Source organism: Mya arenaria, chromosome 15 (genome assembly GCF_026914265.1).
Source record: "Mya arenaria isolate MELC-2E11 chromosome 15, ASM2691426v1".
Lineage (NCBI taxonomy): Eukaryota > Metazoa > Mollusca > Bivalvia > Myida > Myidae > Mya > Mya arenaria.
The window spans coordinates 54,905,875-54,919,697 of record NC_069136.1 but is presented as its reverse complement, the minus strand read 5'-3'; the positions used below and the strand labels follow the sequence as shown (position 1 = coordinate 54,919,697).

The 13,823-nt window shown below is 34.7% G+C and overlaps 1 long non-coding RNA gene across 1 annotated transcript; it reads left to right on the top strand.

Moving 5' to 3' along the window:
- Positions 1-9: 9 nt before the first annotated feature.
- On the top strand, positions 10-9,162 carry LOC128220380 (uncharacterized). Its single transcript, XR_008258766.1, has 4 exons — positions 10-86; positions 6,505-6,587; positions 6,916-7,039; positions 8,629-9,162. It is a non-coding gene; the product is annotated as an uncharacterized LOC128220380 (long non-coding RNA).
- Positions 9,163-13,823: the final 4,661 nt, after the last annotated feature.

Sequence of the window (13,823 nt, the reverse complement as noted above, 5' to 3'; positions counted from 1 at the left end):
AGACCAGTCCAAAACATTGCGTCATTTAGTATTTAGCACGCGCTAGAGTGATTCAAAACATCGAATTTGACCGACACTGAACAGAGGTAAATGGCTATTTTCTTTGAAAATATAACACTTTCTAGTTCAAAAGGTAATTGAATTTATGTAGATACGTAAACAATTGACAGTTTAACGAGTATATTTTATTGATGTAACGAAGTACTACTTAAAGTTGCACTCTCACATACATGTATTTTGACAACTTTGTTATTATTTATTTTTGTCTTGGAGTTTGAATGAGCCAGTTTCTGTGTAAATATATGCAAATAAGTGATATAAGCCTGCTGACAAAAGATCAGATCGCAGATTTACATATTCCGTTAAAAAAATTGTTTTATGGCTAAAAGTGCTACTAACAGTTGGAAGAAAAATACATAAAACATCATTTTCTTAAAGCTGCACTCTCACAGATTGAACATTTTGGCAACTTTTTTATGTTTTGTCTTGGAATGTACTAATTTTGGCGAAAATCCATGGAAAGCAGTTATATAAGACTGCTGACAAATATAGACCGCAGATTTTTATATATACCAGTTCAAAAATTTATGTTTTGTTCATTTTTCTAAAACGTTTATTAACGGTTTTAGCCATAAAACATTAATTTTCAAACGGAAATATGAAAATCTATGATCTGGTTTTTCGTAAGCAATCCTATATCATTGGTTTGCAGATATTTATACAAAAATTTGCTCTTTCCAAGACAAAAAATAAAAAAGTTGTAAAAATGGTATATCTGTGAGAGTGAAGCTTTAACTTAAATATATATGCAATCCAATGTTTTTTTAAGCAGTCTTGTGTCACTGTTTTTCTTGCACTTATGCATTAATTGGCTTGTATAAAGACAAAAAATAAAACAGTTGTCAAAACATTTAATCTGTTAAAGTGCAATGTTTATTTAAATATACTTGATGCTTGCCTCAATCATTGCCGCTGACAGATCATCAGATGACAGCACCAACATCCAACAATGCAGCGATATTTTTAAAGTCTCTTTCACATCATTCTGTATCCTAATATTTTAATTTATTTAAGATAGTTGCTTATCAAGATGTTGAATGCATATTTTACAGCCTTTTAGGCCACAATTAAAAAATTCTTTGTTTGCCCTTTACCGACCCTAAATTTTAGAGGTGGGTCGGTAGGTAGGAAAAATATTTTATTTTTTTCTAGAATTTGATCTTGAACACAAAAACTGGTGTTTGTATGTTTGACCTTTTTTATTTTTTCTGGTGGATGAACCATATTGTTGCAACCATTACATTAATATATGGGAATGCATTTTAATATTTAAATTATTATTAAATGATATATAGCTTTATATGCATGGTTCACCTCATTTCTGTATTTATCCACCTTGTCGTGTGTTGTAATATATATTTGTAAGCTTGACTGTACTTCAATATATAAATGTATGCTGTATTGATATGCTTTACTGTACATGCAGGACACTTTGCTTTGACCCCACCTTGCACTAACTTCTTGCATGATTGTAGATCTAGACACAAATGTGTAATATTGGCATTTCTGGATGTGGTTTTTCAATCTTTTCACTGCTAGTCATTTTACACCCCATACATTATCATACTAGAAGAGTGCAAGACAGTCCCAAGTCTGTAGAAAAGGGGGAGGGAGGCATGTTTTAACTATATATGCAAAATAAATTAATTTTGATAGAACTCGTGTTGTTACTTTTAAATGTTAAACTCTCTGTCAGATGGCAGAGTATTATTGCTTGATTTGGAATTCTGACCTTGACAACATTCTAAGAGTGACATGTATGACCAAACATGTTGCAGCAGTGTTTGTATAAATGGCAGTGTAATTATTGTGAGGTAGAAAGAAACTTCCGGTCTGATCATATAAATTTGGGGGAATATGTAAGAATTTCATATCAAGCATGGTCCATCAATGCATCACACCTGGAATATCTATACCATATTTACTTTAAAAAGCAAGGTTTAAATGTTATTTATTCACAAAGCTAACAACTTTACCATTTATTTATAGCAGAAAACTGATACACATGTATGGACAAGAATTGTGCACAGTTATAAAAATACTTGTGACATTCTTGGGACAATCCTTTAACAGATACAATTTCTTTAGTTACATGTGTAGAACACACAAAAATGTCTGACTAGAAGACTAGAAATGTCTGACTAGAAAACATACAGTGGCATAATTATCATGCTATTTACATCGAACTTGGTTTTGGAATGTTCACAACTCTTAAAAAAACAAGAACTGTATGGACAAGAATTGTGCACAATTTTTGGTTTTTTGCTGTTTTCCCCCTGCATCATCATGGTGAATACATTCGAGTGGGAAGCTTCGTCACCGTCAACATTGTTGTTCTGATCATTGATATCACTTTCTCTTTTTATATTGTAAGTAACATACTTCAACGAACAGTCAAAGGTATTGAGCACCGAAATACTTTCAGAAATGTCTGGATGGAAACTTTCGACATCGGTCCTGTTTTTGCAAACGGAAATTGTAACGGAATCCGTTTTTTGTAATGTTACGTTTGCCTTATTCATGAAGTCTGATAATACATCTTCCCATGTGTTAGTGGACTCGAAAGAACTTATTTTATTTTTCGCAATTTGATTTAATTTACCATCAATATTAATAAAAACACTAACAAACTGTTAATATGGACGCCATGATGATGAACTGTTTTCTAGACGCTTGCAAATCGTTCACAAAACGTACAACAAGCGCTTCTTTTGTCTTGATTGATTTAAAGAACCCAACGATTGAGCGGAAAGAAAATAAACTAAACTAACGGCGAAAAAACAGCGAAAACAAATCGTGACTGCAAAATTGAAAAAAAAAATATTCTCACGAATTTTGCAATAAAATATTTTGGGTCGGCGGCTTTTTTTCGGGTCGGTCGGTAAAGGGCAAACAAACTTAATTTTAATTTAGGCCTTAGGCTTAAGAGTGTATTCAATGTCATTTTCAGACAGAAATATCTTGATCGAAGCTAGGAACAAGCTCACAACTGGCATTAGTGAGTCATGCCTGTCAAAACTAATTTTGGGGTACATGCATGTGTCTTTTAAAGTAGAACAGTAGACATCAACTTTACAATGTACTAAATACATTGCATTCATACTTTAGTTATTTATGTATTCATGTACATTGTAAAGTTATTGTAGATGTAGATCGTGTCGATGAGAACCAGCCGTTCAGTTAGCTCAGTTGGTTACAGCGCCATGATAGTGTTCCAGCAGTTGTTGTTGGTTCAAGCTCCACACTGGGGCACTTCTACTCCCAGGTTTACTTAAATGGTGGCAGCAGTACATGGCAGGAGTGCCTCCGTCAGCTTTAAACTACAGTCGAAACTGGATGGCTCGATATTCTAGGGACCAGCCAAAATACTTCGAGCCTCGAGAATATCGAGCCAAGCGGGATTGCTTACAAAATGTTATTTTTTTATTATTCGTTACAAAAAGTCTTGTTTACCTCGTTTGTTATTGGCTTTGCTATCTCCGCAAGAGAAGAGTATTAATTGGACATAGTTACACGTCGTAAAGTTCGTAACATCACTTATTCGATACTTAGAAAATATTATTTGATTGTTTTTATTATGCCCCCTTTTGAAAAAAGTGGGGTATATTGTTTTGCACATGTCGGTCGGTCGGTCGGTCGGTCTGTCTGTCTGTCGGTCGGTCGGAATACCAAATGGTTTCCGATCAATAACTTGAGAACGCTTTGACCGAGGGACCTCATACTTGGTATGTGTATTGGTCATCACCAGCAGATGAACCCTATTGATTTTGAGGTCAGTGGGTCAAAGGTCAAGGTCAGTGTGACCTTTACATGAAAAACGGTTTCCGATCAATAACTTGAGAACGCTTTGACCCAGGAACCTCATACTTGGTAGGTGTATTGGTCATGACCAGCAGATGAACCCTATTGATTTTGAGGTCAGTGGGTCAAAGGTCAAGGTCAGTGTGACCTTAACATGAAAAACGGTTTCCGATCAATAACTTGAGAACGCTTTGACCCAGGGACCTCATACTAGGTAGGCTTATTGGTCATGACCAGCAGATGAACCCTATTGATTTTGAGGTCAGTGGGTCAAAGGTCAAGGTCAGTGTGACCTTTACATGAAAAACGGTTTCCGATCAATAACTTGAGAACGCTTTGACCCAGGGACCTCATACTTGGTAGGTGTATTGGTCATGACCAGCAGATGAACCCTATTGATTTTGAGGTCAGTGGGTCAAAGGTCAAGGTCAGTGTGACCTTTACATGAAAAACGGTTTCCGATCAATAACTTGAGAACGCTTTGACCCAGGGACCTCATACTTGGTAGGTGTATTGGTCATGACCAGCAGATGAACCCTATTGATTTTGAGGTCAGTGGGTCAAAGGTCAAGGTCAGTGTGACCTTAACATGAAAAACGGTTTCCGATCAATAACTTGAGAACGCTTTGACCCAGGGACCTCATACTAGGTAGGCTTATTGGTCATGACCAGCAGATGAACCCTATTGATTTTGAGGTCAGTGGGTCAAAGGTCAAGGTCAGTGTGACCTTTACATGAAAAACGGTTTCCGATCAATAACTTGAGAACGCTTTGACCCAGGGACCTCATACTTGGTAGGTGTATTGGTCATGACCAGCAGATGAACCCTATTGATTTTGAGGTCAGTGGGTCAAAGGTCAAGGTCAGTGTGACCTTTACATGAAAAACGGTTTCCGATCAATAACTTGAGAACGCTTTGACCCAGGGACCTCATACTAGGTAGGCTTATTGGTCATGACCAGCAGATGAACCCTATTGATTTTGAGGTCAGTGGGTCAAAGGTCAAGGTCAGTGTGACTGTAAGCTGAAAAAAGGTTTTCTGATTGTCCATATTTTTTTAATGCATGCACAGATGATTGGGATTGATGTATAAATGTTTGTATAGAAATGATTTTCTTTTATGTTACTATTTTAGTTGGGCATTTATTTGCCTTCTTAAGTTATCATAAGTAGATGACCTGCCTCATATGCATCCAATGACAAATCAGCTGTCATTTCAGTCCATGCATATTTCATTCAATTGTCCAAATATTTCTGGCAACTTGGCGCTCAGGGGGCATAATGTTTGACAAACATCTCTTGTTAATTATAAAAATTATGCGAAAACAACAAACAAGTAATTTTAAACAGTGGGTAACAAAAACATAGCTTATTAGTTATATCAGGATGCATTGAAATTTATACATGTATAACAATTAGGGAAAGAACTTAGATAAAGTGATGGCATGTTTATTCAAACTGTTAAGTCATTCAAATTTGATAATAATTATAATAAATTGAATTAATTTTTATCGATTAGCGCCGTGTGCTAAATGAAGCCAACAAAACAAATCAAGGTCTGAGGTTCTTACCTGAACCCGCGAAAATGACATCGACCCATGCAAACAAAATTGTGAAATTTTTACTTGGAACCGCGAAAATGACTTCGAGCGTGGAGAAATATCGACCCTGAGACAATATATTGAGCCATCCGATCAAATTTTATAAGAACAAAGAGAACAAAATCAGTTCTTTTAATCTGGTTCAAGCCAACGAGGATATCGAGCCATGAGATATCGAGCCAACAAGTTTCGACTGTAATATATATATATAAAGGGTTAATGGAGAGGAGTGGAGTGTATTGTGTGTCACTGTCAGTGTGTAAGAACCAGCCGCTCCGATGTGGAAATACTTGTACCATAAGTCATGGTTTTTAAGTTTATTGTTTAAAGTTCCATTTTCTAGTTGTTTTGACCTTAAAGGTGCACTCTCACAGATTGAACGTTTTGACAATTTTTTTGTCTTGGAATGAGGCAATTTTTGCGAAAATCCATGGAAACCAGTTATTTAAGACAGCTGACAAAAAATTAGATAGCAGATTTTTATATTTAAGTTTAAAAAGTAATGTTTTATGCATTTTTCTTAAACCATTAGTAACGGTTTAAGCCATAAAACATTAATTTTCGAACGGAAATATGGAAATCTACGATCTGATTTTTTGGCAGCAATCATATATCATTGGTATGCAGATATTTATGCAAAAATTTGCTCTTTCCAAGACAAAAAAAGTTGTAAAAATGGTATATCTGTGAGAGTGCAGCTTTAAATTTTATGATTTAATGACAACTGCCTTGAAATAGATACCTGATTTAAGCATTATGCCAATGTTTATAAATTTCTATTATATTTTACTGTGAAATAATGTAAATATATACATATAATTGTTTGTGTTAGTTTAAATTTGCTTGATTTATCATTAACCTAATTATATATTATTTCATTTTTTTTGTATTAACCCAATATTATGTCATATAATATATCTATGGGTATATAATACCAAGGTAAACACATGTATACAAATCACTTATTATTATGTATAGATAGTTTTTATTTCCATGTAACTCATTTGCCTACATACATTTTGGAAAATGTGGTCCATTGCAGATAAAACCCAGATGTATACATGGCCTGGATTTCCATATTATGCTGTCCAGAATAAAAGACGATGCAGTCCAGATAAAAACATTGTATGGCTTAATAATCTTTACCAAACTTGGTAAAAAAAAAACTTTGTCATATTATGAGAAATCCCTGTTTTTTTGTTAATTATGTACATTCACAGTATATGCAATTCACCAAGCAACACAAGACTTAATGTCCACTTGACACAATTCTAGTATATTTGGCTTGTACATAAACATCACTTTTTCATAAGAGAATAAATCTCATGTAGGACATTTAGATTGCTCTAGAAATAATTGCCAAGATGTTTTGCATTTGAATCATGTTTAAAGCATACCCAACATTATTTGCATTTATTGTGTTCATGATTGTGTTGTATTCTTCCTTTTTAAGATGCATCAGATGAAGTCTTTGACTATCTAGAAAGGGATTTTGTAAGCTAGTACTGGACATGAAGACAGTCACTTGGAAATGATGATTGTGCAACAGCGGTTAAACATATGCAATACATCATATGGTAATTTCTTTTCACCTCAATGAATATTTAAGTGACCTACCCACAAATAAAGTGATTCTCTAATAGTTCCAATTTCCACTTTGATTTTGTAATCTGGTATTCTTCATTACTACTACCCGTAACTGGTATCTAAAAATAACATTATAATATTCATCAATAATATCATAAGACCATTTGAATATTCAGTAATTTATATATGTAATCAATTTGTTTTTGTGTATGTGGTGTTTATATGTTGGAGTTTGTACCGTAGTTCATTGTCAGTGATTTTTTTATTGTGAAAAACTCCATTTTCCCCAAAATTAAAAAAAAATACATTACATTCCGGATTAAAATAGCAATGAATTTCTTGAAATATAAACAAAATCTTGACAAGTCTTACTCTTTCACAGCATAAGGTATGCATAAAAAAGTTAAAAATGTATATTTGCCATTATATAAGCAATTTTGGCCTGATTTTGTATTTTTCCCAAAGTTGACTTTTTACCGAATTTGCGAGGTACATTGTACAGGCAGTAAAAAGAATTCATAAAAAAATCACTGATTGTTTTTAAGTGTTTTTTTATGAATGTTGTTCAAGTTTCGTCCTTGGGGTCAAAGTTGTCCCAACCAGAGTTCCCCTGTTACTGATAGACTTCTAGAACAAAAATTGATACACATTCAAATCAGGCAATGACTTCTGCAGTAATGTATGAATTCCTTAGAAACTGATGTCTAAACTAAAAGGTATTTAGTTTCAAAGATTATGAAACAAGTTGTTACAACAATATAATAATCACCTTTTGGCAGGATGTTAAGCAAGGTTTTGCCTTGTTGAGGAAATCGTAGACCTAGTAGTACCCTTAAGGAACCCACTTGTCTGACTTAGTGACTACAATCCAAACTCACAATGTCTTCCTTAACAACCACTTTATAAGCAACCAATGATATCCTTATCAAATACTTCATTTACAGCAGCCAATGACTTCCATAAAAAATGATGACTTCCTAAACAATCCTTGGCTTCTTTATCAACCAATGATTGCCTTAGCAACTTCCTTCATACATAGCAACAATGAATTCCCATTCAACCAATGACGTCCTTAGCATCCAATTCCTTCCAACGCATCCATTAACTACCTTGATAGGCACCAATGCCTTATTTAGCAACCACTTTTTTCCTGAGCAACAGCCAACATCCATAGCAACCAATTACTTCCTTAGTAATCATTTACCTCCATAGCAACATTCTGGTTCATTACCGTAACATCCATTGACCATGGGAACAACCAGCTTACCATACTTCTCATTTCTGTTAACAAAGAGCAGCCTTCTTTGAGGAGTCCTTATCAACCATCAAATAACACAGCAACCACTAACCTGCTAAGCAAATAGCAACACCTTTCATAACCAGTTGTTACCTGACTGACTTGTTCATGGTCATTTTAATCAGGTGATCAATTAAGGGCCATGCTGGCCCTTTTGTTTTGAATGTACATTTCCTTAGCTTATTCGTTTAATTCAGCAAATGTATAAACATAGTGTACAATTCTGGATACTTTCAAGTTTTGTCATTATTACAAATTATCAATGTTTTAATTTTGAAACAGGTGACCAGACAGGGAGGAAACTAGGGAAATGGTTATCCATCAACAGCCCAAGTGCTTGGTTGATAAGAGGAGCCACAGCATTAAACATTACTGCACAAAGTGGTGTGCTTTGCTAACACTTATGATTGTGATTTGATAAAAAAGCAATGAATGAACGCTAATTATTCATAACTATAACTAAAACATTGATGTCAAAAGTTGTCAATTTCAACATATATAGTATTTGAGATCCTGATCTATAGTTGTGTGCAATGGATTATCAAAGAAAAACAAAAGAGTGGGCAACAAAATGAATAGCATGATGCACCAGTCAATTGTAACCACATCCCGCCCCCAGGTCCGGGGACTTTTGACTTTTGGTCCAGCCTACCCCAGGTTAAATTTCCTGAACTGATCCTGAACTAAAATCCCTGCCAAATTCCCCCATATCCAACATACCATAGGTAAGACAAAACCACCGCATTCACACCCAGTATACCCCCGGACGGGGGTGGTGGTGGTCACAATTGACATGTGCATTACCCACTACCCATCTAACCAGTAATTCATAATTATGCCCCCACAAAGTGGCGGCATATAGGGTTGCCCTTGTCCGTACGTACGTACGTACGTACGTCCCGAAGATTGTTTCCGATCTAATTCTTGAAAACTGTTTGTCCAATCCTCACCAAACTTTAAACACATGTTTGTGACCATAATATCTTGATCAAGTTTGATAGTCATGGAAATCGCTTTAGTCATTTAGGAGTTACGGCCCTTTTTTGCCAAAAATACTTCAAAAATATATGTTTCCAATCTAATTCTTGAAAAGTATGTGTCCAATCCTCACCAAACTTTACATACATGATTGTGACCATAATATCTTGATCAAGTTCGATAGCCATGGAAATCGCTTTTGTCATTTAGGAGTTACGGCCCTTTATTTGCAAAAAAAAGACTTGAAAAATACGTCCCGAAGATTGTTTCCGATCTAATTCTTGAAAACTGTTTGTCCAATCCTCACCAAACTTTAAACACATGTTTGTGACCATAATATCTTGATCAAGTTCGATAGTCATGGAAATCGCTTTAGTCATTTAGGAGTTACGGCCCTTTTTTGCCAAAAATACTTCAAAAATCATTATGGCTTATTTTCTGTGACAAAAAAACGAAGTGGGGGCATCCGTGTCCTATGGACACATTTCTAGTTATATTTGATAGACATGCCTCTTGTCAAAGGTTTTGAAGGGTATGAACGTCAGAACTACCTGCCTATGGCCTTTCAAGATTTTATAACATTGTTAAACTAAAGAAATTATTATTAAGTTTATACTAGATCTTTGTTAAGAGTGACCCCTTTGATAATTCTGGAGAAAAACTATTAGGATTAGGTTCTGTATTTGTCCATAATTTGTCGTATGACATGTAAGCAGGAGTTCATTCCTTCAAAGAATTGTGAATCTTATATAATTATGTATTTGACATCTTATGAATTTTATCACACTTTAACCTAGAGGCAGTTCAAATAAATACTGCTATGATTGAACCAATACTGAATAAGGGCAAGAATTCCAAACAAGACAGTATACATCTAGTATCATGTTTGTCTGATAATTTTGAAATCATAGTGATTAAATCTAAAAGGATGTTAAAGCTGCACTGTCACTGATTAAGAGTTTTCACATTTGCTTTGAAAAAAATAATTAAAATAGTCTGACTTTTGCATGAATGCCTTCAATCCAGTTATATAAGATAACTCTCAATGAAACAGAATTCAATTGTCTGAAAAACTGCCAAAATTTTCATTTCTTCTCAAGCATTACTAACCATTAAACATAGAGTTTTAAATGGTAATAGGAAAAACTGTGATTTTGTATGCAGTCTCATATAACTGCTATCAGACATGTGCACAAGTTTTTCATTCCAAGTTAAAAATAATAAAAATTCATATATCTGTGAGAGTGCAGCATTACCAATGATGGTATTTCCAACTGTGTATAATAATGCAACAACAATTTACCTTCTACTAGCACATTGAATTACAAGTTCTGCTTTTTCAAAGAAAACAGGCATATGGGAAGTACCATCACTTCCAGCGATATTTTTGTTGTAGCTTTTTTTATAAGAGACATTGGCAAAAACTGTTCATAGATTGTGTTTTAAGGTGTATGTTTTATAGACAGTACTCCAATTCTCTTTAATATATAATATATGTTTGTTTCATTTAAGGCTTTTGTGTGTTTTAGGGCTGTTTCAGACCATTCCTGATATCGTATTTTCATATAAACCCGGCAATCATAATTGCATACCTCTTTGCAAAAGAATAATAAACATTCACAGAAATTAAACAGTAACGTAATTTTTCGAATTTTTCTCAACATAAGAAGAGACTTTTGTATTTTGGCCCAGCTAATGTTATTATATTGTTGACTAACATAAGCTTACAAGCAAATTAACAGGCAGAATAGATAAAGAAAAGATGAGCATGTAGTCTTGTTTTGCATACAGAAGTAAGGGGTTTAGCTAGCCCTTTATATGTGGATTCATAATTGCTAGGTGGGTCTCGGGGCATGCCCCCTCAGAATATTTTGAAAAACATGGTGCATTCTGGGCGTTTTGAGGTGCTTTATTTTGTACTGGAAAATAAAAATGACATTTAAAGGATCATGTAGTCAAGTACGCATACTGCAACTTTGGCTGATTTTTTTATGTTTTTATCAGAATCATGTGGATTCATCCGCATACTAGTGTTATATGCAGCTTCACGCCTGGTATCTCATACAGACATTTTTAGGCTTATGTAGATGTTTGCAAGGCAAGGCTTGGCAAACCAAAGCGCCGGTCTCATTATATTGGTTACAAAGTGCTTTTGCATGTTGTTTGCAATTGTGCATTTTGCGCGACTGGTAAATATCTGCAATATAAAAACTTAAAATTCATTGATGCCTAGGTGACCAAATTTCAAAATTTTTCATTTCATTTGTCAAACATTGTGCCCCAAAAGCACATTTCACATAAGTATGTAGTTTCTTTACTTAAGGTCTATTATACTGTAATATAAAATATATTTAAAAACAGTAATTCTGGTAATTTTATTTTGCAAAATTTGACAAAGTAATTGGCAAAATGCAGAAATTTTCATTTTTTTTCTAACAAATTTACCTAAAAATCATATTTTACAAAATACATAGTTTGTATATTTCAAGTATCTTATATAATATCTGTTTTAAAAAGTTATTTTGGTAATTTTATTGCAAAATTTGGCAGAGTTGATGCTAAGTCCAGAAATTCTCATTTTCATTTAACTTTTAAAACATTTTGCCCAAAAATTATATTTTGTACAATGTGATTGTATTATACTTATAGTATATTAAATGTGGTGTCTGATATAACACAAAACCAACAAAAAAAAATCTAAGCATTTTTCTCCCATTTTTCATTTTCACTGGACAAAGAATAAATAGAGGTGATGAGGTGTTGAAACTCTGCTTCACCACCTCTCTATTCAAATTGAGAATAGTGCACGTCACCACCATGTATATAGACTATAACAGGGGTTCAAATCTACAGATAGAGAATAGTCCACGCTACCACAATGTATATAGACTATAACAAAGGAGTTGAAGTAAAGTTTCAAAATCTACATTGCATAGAGAACAGAGGTGTTGAAGCAGTGCTTCAACACCTCTGAGAATGAATAGAGTATAGCACACGCTACCACAATGTATATAGACTATAACAGAGGAGTTGAAGTAAATCTTCATAATCTCTGGCTGTATACATTGTATAGAGAACAGGGGTGTTGAAGCACTGCTTCAACACCTCTTGACAATGAATAGAGTATAGTGCACGCTTCCACAATGTATATAGACTATAACAGAGGAGTTGAAGTAAATCTTCAAAATCTCTGGCTGTATACATTGTATAGAGAACAGGGGTGTTGAAGCACTGCTTCAACACCTCTTGACAATGAATAGAGTATAGTGCACGCTTCCACAATGTATATAGACTATAACAGAGGAGTTGAAGTAAATCTTCAAAATCTCTGGCTGTATACATTGTATAGAGAACAGGGGTGTTGAAGCACTGCTTCAACACCTCTTGACAATGAATAGAGTATAGTGCACGCTTCCACAATGTATATAGACTATAACAGAGGAGTTGAAGTAAATCTTCAAAATCTCTGGCTGTATACATTGTATAGAGAACAGGTGTGTTGAAGCACTCAACACCTCTGAAAATGAATAGAATATAGTGCACAGTATATACTGGTATAGAATATAACGCCAATGTACGTACTGTCACGGTATATCGTCCATATCCATATAGTGTATAGGTCTATGCACTGCGTTGACATCTAAGATCTCAATCTCAACTTGGTCTAAGCATTCTAGATTTAATATTTTTTTCTAGATTCAAATAATTCACTGTTTTGGTCAAATATTCTATAGTTTTCACAATCATCAGATTGTTAGTCTCCGTTCAGGTTTTATCAGGGTTTATTACTGGACTCGACTAAGGTCACTAGTTCAAATATCAAAACGACTTTGTTAACACAAAGGATGCTACACTATCGACTCAATTTTTATGAAACTTGGTCATGATTACTGTCCATGTTAAAAAATTGGGAACACTCGTCTTACTTCGTTTATAACCCAATCCTCATGAAACTTTTTCACGAATCTGTATCCTATTTCAGAGACGCATTCCATTGAAAATACTACTAATACCTAATGAGTATTGTCTTACGCGGCTTTTTGCCAAGTTCAAGTTTGACCTTGACACTTATCACAGACATGGGTGGCAGTATCAGTAAGATATATCATATAAATATGATAATAACACACGCACACACGCACACGCGCACACACACCACGTGCACGCACGCACGCACGCACGCACGCACACACACACACACGCACGCACACACACACACACACACACACACACACACACCTTGTCACTACTCTTACTGATACTGCCACCTATGACCCTGAGTGCGTGTGTACGTGTGTGTACGTGCGTGCGTGCGTGCATGCGTGTGTGTAAGTGAGTGTATGATAAGAAGATTCCAAGACTGGTTTTCACCCTTGTTCAATAAACATGAAATGTTCAAGTAATGAGACAATTTTATGGACACATACATGCCTATCTTTGAAGAGCTAACATGCAAAATCACTTTGATCGTGTTTGAAAAATATTTAATGGTTTTAGAG